The sequence below is a fragment of the Rhinatrema bivittatum genome, chromosome 7 (genome assembly GCF_901001135.1).
Source record: "Rhinatrema bivittatum chromosome 7, aRhiBiv1.1, whole genome shotgun sequence".
NCBI lineage: Eukaryota > Metazoa > Chordata > Amphibia > Gymnophiona > Rhinatrematidae > Rhinatrema > Rhinatrema bivittatum.
Window position 1 is genome coordinate 144,177,935 of NC_042621.1, and position 15,145 is coordinate 144,193,079.

The window sequence follows — 15,145 nt, forward strand, 5'->3', positions numbered from 1 at the left end:
TAACCAATTTGGCTATGCAATAATAATGGGAGATTTCAATTACCTCAATATTGACTATGGATAATTGTAACATCAGGTCATTCTAGAGAGATAAAGTTCTAGGATGGAATAAATGACTGCTTCATGGAGAGCAATTGGTTTAGGAACTGACAAGAGATAGAGATATGTTAGATCTAATTCTTACAGGAACAGGATTTGGTGAGAGAGGTGGAGGGGCCACTTTTCAATATTAATCATAACATGATTAAATTTGAATTAATGACTAGAAAGGGGACAATAAAAAAATATACAGCTTTAGCACAAATCTTTCAAAAGGAAAACTTTGATAAATTGAGGAAAATGGAGAAAAACTGAAAGGTGTGGTCGCAAAGCTTAAGAGTGTACAACATGCATGGACATTGTTTAAAAATACCATCTTAGAAGTGCAGTCCAGTTGTATTCCTAAGGGACGTGTCTACCCACTGTCAGTGGTAGAGAACAAAGCCATGTCCGAGTACATTGAGGAAAACTTGCAAAAAGATTTCATTAGACCGTCAAAGTCTCCTGCGGGTGTAGGCTTTTTCTTCGTGGGGAAGAAGGATGGTACTCTGCGTCCTTGTTTCGACTATCAAGGTCTGAACGAGATCACGATTAAAGACTGATACCCCTTACCTCTGATCTCAGAGCTGTTTGTTCAACTTCAAGGAGCCAAGATATTCTCAAACCTTAACCTAAAGGGAGCCTATAACTTGGTTCGCATCCACGATGGGGACGAGTAGAAAACACCCTTCAACATTTGAATATTTGGTAATGCCCTTCGGCCTGTGCAACGCTCCCGCTGTGTTTCAAAACATGATGAATGACATTCTGTGGGACCTGCTGTACAAAAGTGTCGTTGTTTACCTAGATGACATTCTGATATTCTCACAGGATATGTCTACTCATCTAGCAGATGTCAAGCAAGTATTACTGAGAATTCGAAAACACTACCTCTACACCAAGCTGTCAAAGTGTGAATTTCATAAAGATTCTGTGCCTTTCCTTGGCTATATCGTATCAAAGCAAGGCTTCCAGATGGATCCCCAAAAATTAGAGAGTATCAAGAATTGGCCTCAACCTACCAGTCTGAAGGTCCTGAGATGATTTTTGAGGTTCACAAATTACTATAGAAGCTTTATAAAGAACTATTCTTTAACTGTGCCCTTAACTGCAATGACATGGAAAGGGGCCAATGCTTCTAAATGGTCTGCAGAGGCCATTTCCACGTTCGAGGAATTAAAGACTGCCTTTTCCACTGAGCCATGTCTATGTCGCCCGGACCCCAATAGACCCTACATCGTGGAGGTTGACACTTCAGATGTTGGAGTAGGGGCCGTGCTAAGCCACACCAGAGATTCTAAGGCCTTACATCCCTGCTCTTTCTTCTCGCAATGCTTTTCTCCTGCAGAGAAGAACTATGGGATCGGAGATAAAGAGCTCCTGGCTATTAAACTGGCATTCGAGGAATGGCGGCCTTGGCTCGAAGGTGCCCAGCATCAAATTACCGTATTCACGGACCACAAGAATCTAGAGTATCTTCATCATGCTCAACGTCTTAACCACAGACAAGCCAGATGGTCTTTGTTTTTTAATCGCTTTGACTTCGTGCTCAAATATCGCCCTGGAGACAAGAATACCAGAGCTGATGCCCTGTCACGCTCTTTCCTCTCTGAAAATGTTCCTGAAGAACCTCAGCACATCATCGATCCGAAGAAAGTAATCTTGGCGGCTACCCATTCTGTGCCTGCCGGTAAAACAATTATGCCAAAACACCTCAGAAAGAGACTTCTATACTGGGCTCATGATTCCAAGCTGGCTAGCCATCCTGGTCAATGCTGTACCCTGCTGAAATTACAGAAGTACTATTGGTGGCCTGCTATCAAGGAAGACACATACTCCTATGTAGCGTCATGTTCCAATTTATAGAAACATAGAAACATAGAAATGATGGCAGAAGAGGACCAAACGGCCCTTCCAGTCTGCCCAGCATGTTTTACACTTTTTTTTCCTCATACTTATCTGTTACTCTTGGCTCTTAGTAACCTTTTGATTCTAGTTCCCTTCCATCCCCACCATTATTTATTTATTTATTTATTTATTTATTTATTTATTTATTTAAAATCTTTTCTATACCGTCGTTAAGCGGGTGCCATCACTACGGTTCACAATAAGGCTGTCTACTTCAACGGCAGGGGGGAATGAAGAAAAGTGGATTTGTATTCAGACAACAACTAACAATGACTGAATTGCACAGGCTAGGTAAACAATTAAGCATGGGAGTAGCATGCTTATTGAGGCAGTTACTACCCCTAACCAATCAAGCTAGATACTTCACTTAGATGCAGCTCCAGGACTGCTCTCTACATTAATTGCAGGGGTGGAAGGGAATTGGAACCAAAAGGTTACTAAGGGCCAAAGCGTAACAGTTAAGTATGAGAAAAAAACAAGTGTGAAAGCTTGCTGGGCAGACTGGATGGGCCGTTTGGTCTTCTTCTGCCGTCATTTCTATGTTTCTATGTTTCTATAAGAACCTCAGCCAAACTGTGCCAAACATAAGCCTACTTCTGGTCAGCCTTGGGGATTGCTACAACCACTGCCAGCTCCGGAACAGCCATGGACTCATATCGCTATTGACTTTGTAGTTGATCTACCTCTTTCTGGAGGGATGAATACCATCTGGGTCACAGTTGACTGTTTCAGCAAGATGGCTCATTTCGTGGTGCTGCCTGGCTTACCCTCAGCCTTGGAGCTTGTGAAGCTCTTCATCGCACACATCTTTCACCTTCACGGCCTACCAAAGCACATAGTCTCGGATAGAGGATCTCAATTCACGGCAAGATTCTGGAAGGCTTTGTGCAAGCTATTTGACATCTCTCTGGATTATACATCTGCCTATCATCCACAACCTAATGGCCAAACTGAAAGGATGAATAGGACCCTGAAACAGTTCATTTGGACCTATGTGAGTTGCCATCAGAATAACTGGGCCAAGCTGTTACCATGGGCTGAATTTGCCATTAATTCACATCCAGTATCATCCACTAGATCAACACCTTTTGAAGTGGTATATGGACCACTTCACCACCATTTCCACTGAAGCTCTCAGTGTTGTCCCCAGCAACTCAATCCACTGCTGATGATATCCATTGACTATGGACTCAGACTAAAGAATTGCTAATTAAAGAGGGTGATCGAGCAAAGAAGTCCTACGACACTCATTATTCTTAAACGCCTGTGTTTCAACCTGGTGACAAAGTCTGGCTATCAACTAAGCATCTAAGGCTAAAGTTACTGTCCATTCAATTTGCTCCTCGCTACGTTGGACCGTTTCCAATTCTCCGACGTCTTGGCAACATTACATACAGTCTGAAGCTACCGCCTGGAAAGAAAATACACAACGCATTCCACGCTTCACTTCTGAAACCACTCATTCTCAGTGAGTTCTCATCCAAGTCTCCTGAACCATTTTCTATCAATGCAGAAGAAGACCTAGAATACAAGGTCAAAGCCATTCTAGATGTAAGAAGACGTGGCAAGACTTGGGAATTCCTTCTGTCTTGGGAAGGTTATGGCCCCAAAGAAAATTCTTGGGAGCTGATGGCTAATATCCTAGATAAAGAGATGCTTCATCAGTTTCACCAGATGCATCCTCAGAAACCAAGACCTGGTACAAGAGTTGGAGTCCACCCTTTGAAGGGGGGTACTTTGTGTCCGTCAGTCTGCGATGGCTTTGCCCTGCCTATCTCACTCTTGCTGCTCCTCCCACTCACCTTGGTCTGCTGCCTGCTACGGCGTCTGTCTGCTGACCTTTCCTGCATTCCCAGACTGGCTTTGGTGCTGCTTCCCGCCATGCTCCTCCAAGGTACCATAGGGCATGCATGCTCACACCGCCCTCATCTTTATTTCTTCGTTGGCGTGAACCTCAGGGGCATCCCCCTGAGATGACGTCACACTGCCCAGATATTTAAGCCTACAACTTTTGCTAGCTAATTGAGTTAGCAACCCGGAACCTTACGAATGGGATTCACTCTCCATACCGAAGCTACTTTGCCACTCCAGCATTATCTGAAACTCTTATTGCTATTGGGGTACCCGCTTCTCAGGGGCCTCTTCTGCTTCTTTCAGGTGCTATCAGGAAACCGGTACTCGCTCCTCTAGGGCTCATGTTCCCCGAGTCACTGCCTGCATCTACAACCCTTTCTAATTGGAAGACTTCACTAACAGTTTCCATCTGTGAGTACAACTACCATCTATTCCACAGTACTGATTCCCTGGAACCAGGTACTCGCTCCAGGGCCTGCCCTCTGTTCCAGTGCCAGACCTCTCGTCTAGTGGAATTTCTGTGTGAGTACAATACCACTGTGTCTCTCTTCTCTAAGGGATCAGGTACTCGCTCCTTGAGGGCCTACTCTCCCTGTCTCAGAGCTTCTACTATTCTACCTGGGACTCTGTATGCTTCTCACTGTATACCTATAACTTTCAGTCTCTTTCCACTACAGCACAGCCAAGCAGAGGATTCGCTGTTCCAGCGTCCTGTGGGATACTCGCCCAGCTGGGCTCAACATCTACTACTCACTACTGTGACCTCTGGTGGTTTCCAAAACTGTTTAAATAAAGATTCTGTTATGTTTTGTAGGGTTTGGGTGAACCCCTGGGCACTGTGGCAGCTGACCACGCCCATGGGGGAAAGTCCCGTGAGGGGCCACAGGTCAGGCTCAGCTCTGGACACACAAACACAGATTATATCTTTTATTAGACAGTTTGTGAAGCCACCAGAGGTGGCGGTAGTGAGTGGAAGATGGAGCCCACCTGGGCTAGTATTCCTCAGGGTGCTGGAACAGCGGCTTCTCCGGTAGCAGTGCTGTAGGAAGAAGAACTGGGAAAATGAGTACACTGAGACAGTCACAGAGACCCCAGTATGGAGAAGCCCCGAGATAGGGAGAGCTGGCCCTCGAGGGGCGAGTACCGGTTCCTGATAGTGACCTGAAAGAAGCAGAGAGGCCCCCGAGGAGCGGGTACCCCATTAACAGCAAAAAGTCCAAATATAAGTTGGAGGCAGAATAGCTGGGTACGGAGAGCGAATCCCATCCGTAGGAATCCCTTGCTAACTCAGAGGCTAGCAATAAACAACAGGCTTAAATATCTGGGCAGCATGACGTCATCACAGGGGGACGCCCCTGAAGTTTGCACCATAGAGGAAATAAGAATGAGGGCTGGCAGTGACTGTTGGCTGAGAGAGAGCACCTGGAAAGCTCCTAATTTCCCTGCAAACCTTTTGACTGCTAGCCCCGACGTCATCGGGAGGGCCGAGGAGACGCCATAAGAACGGCGTCGGTGAGGTTCTTACTTGCAGTGACTGTTGGCTGAGAGAGAGCACCTGGAGAGCTCCTAATTTCCCTGCAAACCTTTTGCCTGCTAGCCCCGACGTCATCGGGAGGGCCGAGGAGACGCCATAAGAACGGCGTCGGTGAGGTTCTTACTTGCAGTGACTGTTGGCTGAGAGAGAGCACCTGGAGAGCTCCTAATTTCCCTGCAAACCTTTTGCCTGCTAGCCCCGACGTCATCGGGAGGGCCGAGGAGACGCCATAAGAACGGCGTCGGTGAGGTTCTTACTTGCAGTGACTGTTGGCTGAGAGAGAGCACCTGGAGAGCTCCTAATTTCCCTGCAAACCTTTTGCCTGCTAGCCCCGACGTCATCGGGAGGGCCGAGGAGACGCCATAAGAACGGCGTCAGTGAGGTTCTTATTTGCAGTGACTGGCTGAGAGAGAGCACCTGGAGAGCTCCTAATTTCCCTGCAAACCTTTTGCCTGCTAGCCCCGATGTCATCGGGAGGGCCGAGGAGACGCCATAAGAACGGCGTCGGTGAGGTTCTTACTTGCAGTGACTGTTGGCTGAGAGAGAGCACCTGGAGAGCTCCTAATTTCCCTGCAAACCTTTTGCCTGCTAGCCCCGACGTCATCGGGAGGGCCGAGGAGACGCCATAAGAACGGCGTTGGTGAGGTTCTTACTTGCAGTGACTGTTGGCTGAGAGAGAGCACCTGGAGAGCTCCTAATTTCCCTGCAAACCTTTTGCCTGCTAGCCCTGACGTCATCGGGAGGGCCGAGGAGACGCCATAAGAACGGCGTCGGTGAGGTTCTTACTTGCAGTGACTGTTGGCTGAGAGAGAGCACCTGGAGAGCTCCTAATTTCCCTGCAAACCTTTTGCCTGCTAGCCCCGACGTCATCGGGAGGGCCGAGGAGACGCCATAAGAACGGCGTCGGTGAGGTTCTTACTTGCAGTGACTGTTGGCTGAGAGAGAGCACCTGGAGAGCTCCTAATTTCCCTGCAAACCTTTTGCCTGCTAGCCCCGACGTCATCGGGAGGGCCGAGGAGACGCCATAAGAATGGCGTCGGTGAGGTTCTTATTTGCAGTGTCTGGCTGAGAGAGAGCACCTGGAGAGCTCCTAATTTCCCTGCAAACCTTTTGCCTGCTAGCCCCGATGTCATCGGGAGGGCCGAGAAGACGCCATAAGAACGGCGTCGGTGAGGTTCTTACTTGCAGTGACTGTTGGCTGAGAGAGAGCACCTGGAGAGCTCCTAATTTCCCTGCAAACCTTTTGCCTGCTAGCCCCGACGTCATCGGGAGGGCCGAGGAGACGCCATAAGAATGGCGTTGGTGAGGTTCTTACTTGCAGTGACTGTTGGCTGAGAGAGAGCACCTGGAGAGCTCCTAATTTCCCTGCAAACCTTTTGCCTGCTAGCCCCGACGTCATCGGGAGGGCCGAGGAGACGCCATAAGAACGGCGTCGGTGAGGTTCTTACTTGCAGTGACTGTTGGCTGAGAGAGAGCACCTGGAGAGCTCCTAATTTCCCTGCAAACCTTTTGCCTGCTAGCCCCGATGTCATCGGGAGGGCCGAGGAGACGCCATAAGAACGGCGTCGGTGAGGTTCTTACTTGCAGTGACTGTTGGCTGAGAGAGAGCACCTGGAGAGCTCCTAATTTCCCTGCAAACCTTTTGCCTGCTAGCCCCGACGTCATCGGGAGGGCCGAGGAGACGCCATAAGAACGGCGTCGGTGAGGTTCTTACTTGCAGTGACTGTTGGCTGAGAGAGAGCACCTGGAGAGCTCCTAATTTCCCTGCAAACCTTTTGCCTGCTAGCCCCGACGTCATCGGGAGGGCCGAGGAGACGCCATAAGAACGGCGTCGGTGAGGTTCTTACTTGCAGTGACTGTTGGCTGAGAGAGAGCACCTGGAGAGCTCCTAATTTCCCTGCAAACCTTTTGCCTGCTAGCCCCGACGTCATCGGGAGGGCCGAGGAGACGCCATAAGAACGGCGTCGGTGAGGTTCTTACTTGCAGTGACTGTTGGCTGAGAGAGAGCACCTGGAGAGCTCCTAATTTCCCTGCAAACCTTTTGCCTGCTAGCCCCGACGTCATCGGGAGGGCCGAGGAGACGCCATAAGAACGGCGTCGGTGAGGTTATTACTTGCAGTGACTGTTGGCTGAGAGAGAGCACCTGGAGAGCTCCTAATTTCCCTGCAAACCTTTTGCCTGCTAGCCCCGACGTCATCGGGAGGGCCGAGGAGACGCCATAAGAACGGCGTCGGTGAGGTTCTTACTTGCAGTGACTGTTGGCTGAGAGAGAGCACCTGGAGAGCTCCTAATTTCCCTGCAAACCTTTTGCCTGCTAGCCCCGACGTCATCGGGAGGGCCGAGGAGACGCCATAAGAACGGCGTCGGTGAGGTTCTTACTTGCAGTGACTGTTGGCTGAGAGAGAGCACCTGGAGAGCTCCTAATTTCCCTGCAAACCTTTTGCCTGCTAGCCCCGACGTCATCGGGAGGGCCGAGGAGACGCCATAAGAACGGCGTCGGTGAGGTTCTTATTTGCAGTGACTGGCTGAGAGAGAGCACCTGGAGAGCTCCTAATTCCCTGCAAACCTTTTGCCTGCTAGCCCCGATGTCATCGGGAGGGCCGAGAAGACGCCATAAGAACGGCGTCGGTGAGGTTCTTACTTGCAGTGACTGTTGGCTGAGAGAGAGCACCTGGAGAGCTCCTAATTTCCCTGCAAACCTTTTGCCTGCTAGCCCCGACGTCATCGGGAGGGCCGAGGAGACGCCATAAGAACGGCGTTGGTGAGGTTCTTACTTGCAGTGACTGTTGGCTGAGAGAGAGCACCTGGAGAGCTCCTAATTTCCCTGCAAACCTTTTGCCTGCTAGCCCCGACGTCATCGGGAGGGCCGAGGAGACGCCATAAGAACGGCGTCGGTGAGGTTCTTACTTGCAGTGACTGTTGGCTGAGAGAGAGCACCTGGAGAGCTCCTAATTTCCCTGCAAACCTTTTGCCTGCTAGCTCCGACGTCATCGGGAGGGCCGAGGAGACGCCATAAGAACGGCGTCGGTGAGGTTCTTACTTGCAGTGACTGTTGGCTGAGAGAGAGCACCTGGAGAGCTCCTAATTTCCCTGCAAAACCTTTTGCCTGCTAGCCCCGACGTCATCGGGAGGGCCGAGGAGACGCCATAAGAACGGCGTCGGTGAGGTTCTTACTTGCAGTGACTGTTGGCTGAGAGAGAGCACCTGGAGAGCTCCTAATTTCCCTGCAAACCTTTTGCCTGCTAGCCCCGACGTCATCGGGAGGGCCGAGGAGACGCCATAAGAACGGCGTCGGTGAGGTTCTTACTTGCAGTGACTGTTGGCTGAGAGAGAGCACCTGGAGAGCTCCTAATTTCCCTGCAAACCTTTTGCCTGCTAGCCCCGACGTCATCGGGAGGGCCGAGGAGACGCCATAAGAACGGCGTCGGTGAGGTTCTTACTTGCAGTGACTGTTGGCTGAGAGAGAGCACCTGGAGAGCTCCTAATTTCCCTGCAAACCTTTTGCCTGCTAGCCCCGACGTCATCGGGAGGGCCGAGGAGACGCCATAAGAACGGCGTCGGTGAGGTTCTTACTTGCAGTGACTGTTGGCTGAGAGAGAGCACCTGGAGAGGTCCTAATTTCCCTGCAAACCTTTTGCCTGCTAGCCCCGACGTCATCGGGAGGGCCGAGGAGACGCCATAAGAACGGCGTCGGTGAGGTTCTTACTTGCAGTGACTGTTGGCTGAGAGAGAGCACCTGGAGAGCTCCTAATTTCCCTGCAAACCTTTTGCCTGCTAGCCCCGACGTCATCAGGAGGGCCGAGGAGACGCCATAAGAACGGCGTCGGTGAGGTTCTTACTTGCAGTGACTGTTGGCTGAGAGAGAGCACCTGGAGAGCTCCTAATTTCCCTGCAAACCTTTTGCCTGCTAGCCCCGACGTCATCGGGAGGGCCGAGGAGACGCCATAAGAACGGCGTCGGTGAGGTTCTTACTTGCAGTGACTGTTGGCTGAGAGAGAGCACCTGGAGAGCTCCTAATTTCCCTGCAAACCTTTTGCCTGGTAGCCCCGACGTCATCGGGAGGGCCGAGGAGACGCCATAAGAACAGCGTCTCCTAGGCGCGCCACTGCTGCCGGCGCGCGCGGCTTTGCTCGGCTTAGCTCGGTGTGAGAGGTTCGAGGGGGAACTCCGTCAGACGTCACTGCCACAGAGGCAAGTACTTCAACATTGCGGCGAGAACGATTGACTGTTAGTATATATATATAGAATTGTTTCGTTTTTAAGATGCCACCTAAACGGAAGGGGAGAGTAAGGGTTTTCCCATCCCTACCCCCTCCGTCTCCAATACATCAAGAAATCGTTCGGTTTCTATCTGCACCTGCACCTTATCCAGGAGCTAAGGACACTGCTGGTTCAACATTGTTGGGAGACAATGTGGGAACCTTAGAGGAGGCATCTCTGAGCCCACATCTTGATATTCCACCAAGCAACAGGGTGGCAGGAGCCTCTCCATGTGGCTCCCTAGAGGATTCCAACTCTCTTGAGCAGGGAGCTACTAGTAGAACCATCGGAGGAAGTGAGGGGATAATACTAGAGACAAGAGAACAGGCATCAGCAGGTGGCCATATAGAGGTTTTGAAGCGCCCTGCGGTGGTAACATTGGAGCTGATATGGGACTTGATAGCAAAAATGTCTGTGGATATTAAAGAGCTTGAGAAAAAAGTGGAAGGAGGGACAAGGAATAATCAACAGGAATTATTGGAAATCCGAGATTCTGTTAAAAACTCTGAATTAAGGATTAAAATATTAGAAGAAAAAGATAAAAAGAGCTTAGAATTTCAGTCATTAGTAGTTAAAGACAGAGATTCATTGTCCAAGCGTATTGAATTATTTGAAAACAATAGTAAGCGTTTAAATTTACGCCTGCTTAACTTTCCAAGGATAGTTGGGCAGGTTCCAATGGAAACGCTGAAAAAGTTCTTTGTGGAAGTTTTGCATATTTCTGAAAATGAATTTCCTTTAATAAGTTATTGCTACTTTTTTCAAAAAAAAAATCCAAATTTTAAATGAAGAGGAGATGCCTTTTCAAGGTGATTTCACTAACTTCTTAGAGAGTACGAATAATCAAGTAATAGATAGGGGACTGCTGGTTGTTTCCTTCATGAACCTGTTGGATTTGAACAGGGTTATGAAGCAATACTTCAGCAATTACCCTGTAACATTCTATGACAATTTGGTGAAAATTTTCCCAGATTTATCTATTGCCACTCAATCAAGAAGGAGAGAATTTCTGGTGTTTAGACAGGAATTATTGGCAGGATTTTCATATACCTTGAGATATCCTTGTAAATGTGTCATTAAAAAACAACAGGACACATTTATATTCTTCAATCCAGTTGATTTAAAAGCTTTTGTTGAACAAAAAAGAGTAGCTACACTACCTAATCAGTCCAATGATATAACAGGATGATTGCAGGATAGCAATGTTGAATTTAACTTCTTTTTTTCTTCTTATTTGATAACTCCCTAATATTTCCCTTGTCTCTGAAACAGATGTATGGATGAATAATTTTCTTTTGGTTATGTCATAAATTAGATTAATAATATGTTACTTAATTATTTATGATTGTATTGGAGAACAGTAGTTATGGTGTAATAACAATGTTTTACCTGTCTAATATTGAAAATCAATAAAAATTTAAATGATAAAAAGAATGAGGGCTACGGGGCATGCGTGCCCTTAGGTATCTGAGGAGCATGGCGGGAGGCAGCACCCAATCCAGTCCGGGGACGCCAGTGAGGACGGCAGGCAGACGCTGCAGCAGCCAGTCATCCACAAGGAGAAGGAGGAGTCGCAGAAAAATAAAGGTAGGTGGAGTGAAGCCATCGGGCAGCAACAGTGGCAACAGTACCCCCCTTCAAAGGGCAGTCTCCTCTGCGGGTACCAGGTTTTGGTTTCCAAGGATACGAGAGATGGAACTGATGGAGCATCTCTTTGTCAAGGATATTTGCCAGAGGCTCCCAAGTATTTTCTTCGGTGTCAAAACCTTCCCATGAAAGAAGGTATTCCCAAGTCTTGCCTCGTCTTCGGACATCAAGAATGGCTTCAACCTTGTATTCTAGGTCATCTTCTGCATTGATGGGAGATGGTTCCTGAGACTTGGAAGAGAACTCACTGGGAATGAGTGGTTTCAGAAGTGACACATGAAATGCGTTTTGGATGCTCAATCCAGGTGGTAGCTTCAGACTATAAGTGATGTTGCCAAGACGTCGAAGGATTGGAAATGGTCCAATGTAGCGAGGAGCAAACCGAGTGGAAGGTAATTTCAGTCTAAGGTGCTTAGTGGATAGCCAGACTTTGTCACCAGGTTCAAAGATAGGTGCTTTGGAATGGTGAGCATCATAACATCTTTTGGCTCGATCACTCGCTTTGAGTAGCATTTCTTTCGTCTGAGTCCATAATTGATGAATATCATCAGCAGTGGATTGAGCTGCTGGGGACGTCACTGAGAGCTTCAGTGCAAGTGGCGGTGGTGGTAAATGTCCATATACTACTTCAAAGTTGATCCAGTGGATGTTGCTGAATGAGAATTAATGGCAAATTCAGCCCATGGTAAAAGTTTGACCCAGTTATTCTGATGGCAACTCACATAGGCCTGAATGAACTGTTTCAGGGTCCTCTTCATCTGTTCTGTTTGGCCATTTGATTGAGGATGATCAGCTGATATATAGAGAGATGTTGAAGAGTTTGCACAAGGCCTTCCAGAATTTTGCCGTGAATTGTGATCCTCGATCCAATACTATGTGCTTCGGTAGGCTGTGAAGGCGAAAGATGTGGGTTATGAAGAGCTTCGCAAGCTCCAAGGCTGAAGGTAAGCCAGGCAGTGCCACGAAATGGGCCATCTTGCTGAAATGGTAAACTGTGACCCAGATGATCCTCCAGAGGGGGGAAGATCAACTACAAAGTCAGTAGTGATATGCATCCAGGAATGCTCCGGAGCTGGAAGCATTTGCAGCAATCTCCACGGTTGGCAAGAAGTAGGTTTGTGCTTGGCACAGTTGGCACAATATGCTACATAGGAGAATGTATCTTCCTTGATAGTTGGCTACCAATAATATGTCTGGAGCTTCAGCAGGATACGGCGTTGACCAGGATGACCAGCCAGCTTGGAATCATGAGCCCAATAGAGCACTTTCTTCCTGAGATGTTTAGGCATGATGGTTTTACCAGTGGGCTGTTATTGTTTGTAAGGTTTTGGGTGGACCCTTAGACACTGTGGCAGATGACCATGCCCAGGGGAAGTCCCGTGAGGGGCCACAGGTCAGGTTCAGCTTAGGACACACAACACAGAATTATCTTTATTTAAACAGAGTTGAGAAGCCACCAGAAGTGGCAGTAGTGAGTAGAGATGAAGCCCGGCTGAGCTTGTAATCCCTCAGGATGCTGGAACAGCGATCTCCCAATAGCTATGCTGAAGTGGAGAGAAACTGAGATACTGAGTACAGTGGAGCATACACAGGGTTCTAGTATAGAGCCTCATTGGTAGATTACTCAAACAGTGGTTTCTCCCAGAAGGGAACACAGAAGCTGGAATAGAGACAGGCCCTCAAGGAGCGAGTATCTGGTTCCAGGGAACAGCTCTGAGAGAATATAGATGGCAACTCACTGATGGTGTAGGCAGTGGTTTCTTCCAAGCAGAAGTGAGCTCAGACAGAGAGTCCGGGAACATGGGCCCTCGAGGAGCGAGTACTGGTTCCAGACAACAACCTGAAAGAAAAGAAAGAGGCCCCCGAGGAGTGGGTACTGAAGAATATGTCTGATTAAGACAACCAAAAATACCCAGATGCCTCTGCTGTACTGTGGCCTGTCAGAGGTGAATGAACTCTGAGTGCCTTTCTAAGCATGACTTGCAGAATATCCCTGAGATCGACCTACTGGCAGGCTCTATAATTACAGGCCAGGAAGGCATCAATGACAATATCTGCACCACAATACAGGGAAACTTGTTTTGCAGGAAACCAGGATGCAGGCTTTTGTCTTGCAGATGCCTATTTCAACGGACAGGAGCCAGGTGAATGAAGATGCCCCTGAGGGTACAGTTTTAATTAAGTCCTGGCTCCAGAAAACGGAATTCATGCTGAGCTTCCTATTGAAACCACAGACTTGCTATGTGTTTACACAACAAAGAATATCAAGAGAAGAACAGAAGAACAAAGTGCATCAAAGCCAGGTTGATAAAGGAACTTTTATGGTGGGAGGATGAACAGGGTTAGAAGAATTCTCAGTTGAGGGATGTCCTCACAAGCATTTTCTATGCATACTAGGTTATCATGACAACAGCATCATGTGTTTGTGGGCGGTTACACCTTTCTGGAAGTTTCGGCAATACTGTATGTTTTAATTATAAAAGAAGGTTCTCTTCCTGTATTGAATGAGATGCTAGTTATTACAGATAGAGGGCATATCGCATCTCACAGGAACACTTGGTAAAGCCAAATAAATTTCAATTTGTACTATTGTACTGAGTTTGAGTGTTCTTGTTGCCCTGGCTTTGAGTCCAGAAATTATAGACAGTACCCCGATAGAGTAAATCCAATTAAGGAGAGGCAGAGTAGCTAGGTACGGAGAGCGAATCCCATCCGTAAGGAGTCCCATCACCCCCCCCCCCTTGCTAACTCGATTAACTAGCAAATAAAGTAGGCTTTTATATCCGGGATGCGTGACGTCATCACAGGGGGAAACCCCTGAGGTTCACGCCAAAGAAGGAATAAGAAGCAGGGCTGCGCGGCACGCGCACCCTAAGGTACCTGAGGAGCATGGCAGGAGGCAGCACCCAAGCCAGTCTGGGGATGCCGGAGAGGACGGCAGGCGGACGCCGCAGCAGCCAGTCATCCACAAGGAGCAGGAGGATTCACAGAAAAAGAAAGGTAGGTGGAGTGAAGCTGTCGGGTAGCGATGGTTGCAACAGATTCAAATCTGTGTTTGTGTGTCCAGAGTCTAGCCTGACACCGTGGTCCCTCACGGGACTGCCCCCATGGGCGTGGTCAGCTGCCACAGTGTCCACCCAAACATCAATAACCATAGCAGTAGGTAACATCACCTTATCTGCCTATTTCCGCATTGTGTGTGTATATATATATAACACCTTCATTCCCTATTAATGGATCATGTCTCAAACAATACCAGCATGCAAAAAATATCATTAGTTACTCTGCTGTGTTTAGAATATATTTATTTGTTGTACATTGGTCAAGCTGAGATCCAAAATTCTTACAATAGGCTCATTAATTTTTCTGTGTAAGACAAGTTCCAAAGAAATTTTTTTTTTTATAACTGAAAGCAGTTTTCTTTGTCTTACATTTAATTGCTTTTCTCACCATCAGGGTTTTCTTCTTTTCTTCTCTTTCTACATTCCCACATCTCCTCGTCTAAGTTTCATCTTCTCCAATCTGCTCAGGTGTCGACTACATAGCTTAATTAGATGTTTAGCTGCTTAGCTTTCATCACGCCTCCAACAAACCAAGATAACAGCATACTCCTCCACTGTGTTTCTCATGAGTATATGCTTCTGCTACCAAATGGTGACCATCTCATGATGTAAACTCACAACCATAGCAACTGTGTTTATGGAACATAAATGAACACGTAGCCTCATATTTAGTTTCATGTCAGAATAACCTGAGACATCTCAGAGCCAAAACAAATCAGTTTGTACATTAGTGAAGGATTTTTGGCTTATGAGCATAATTTAGCTAGGCTTTTCCACCTTCTGCATTTTACTTGTTGTAGTT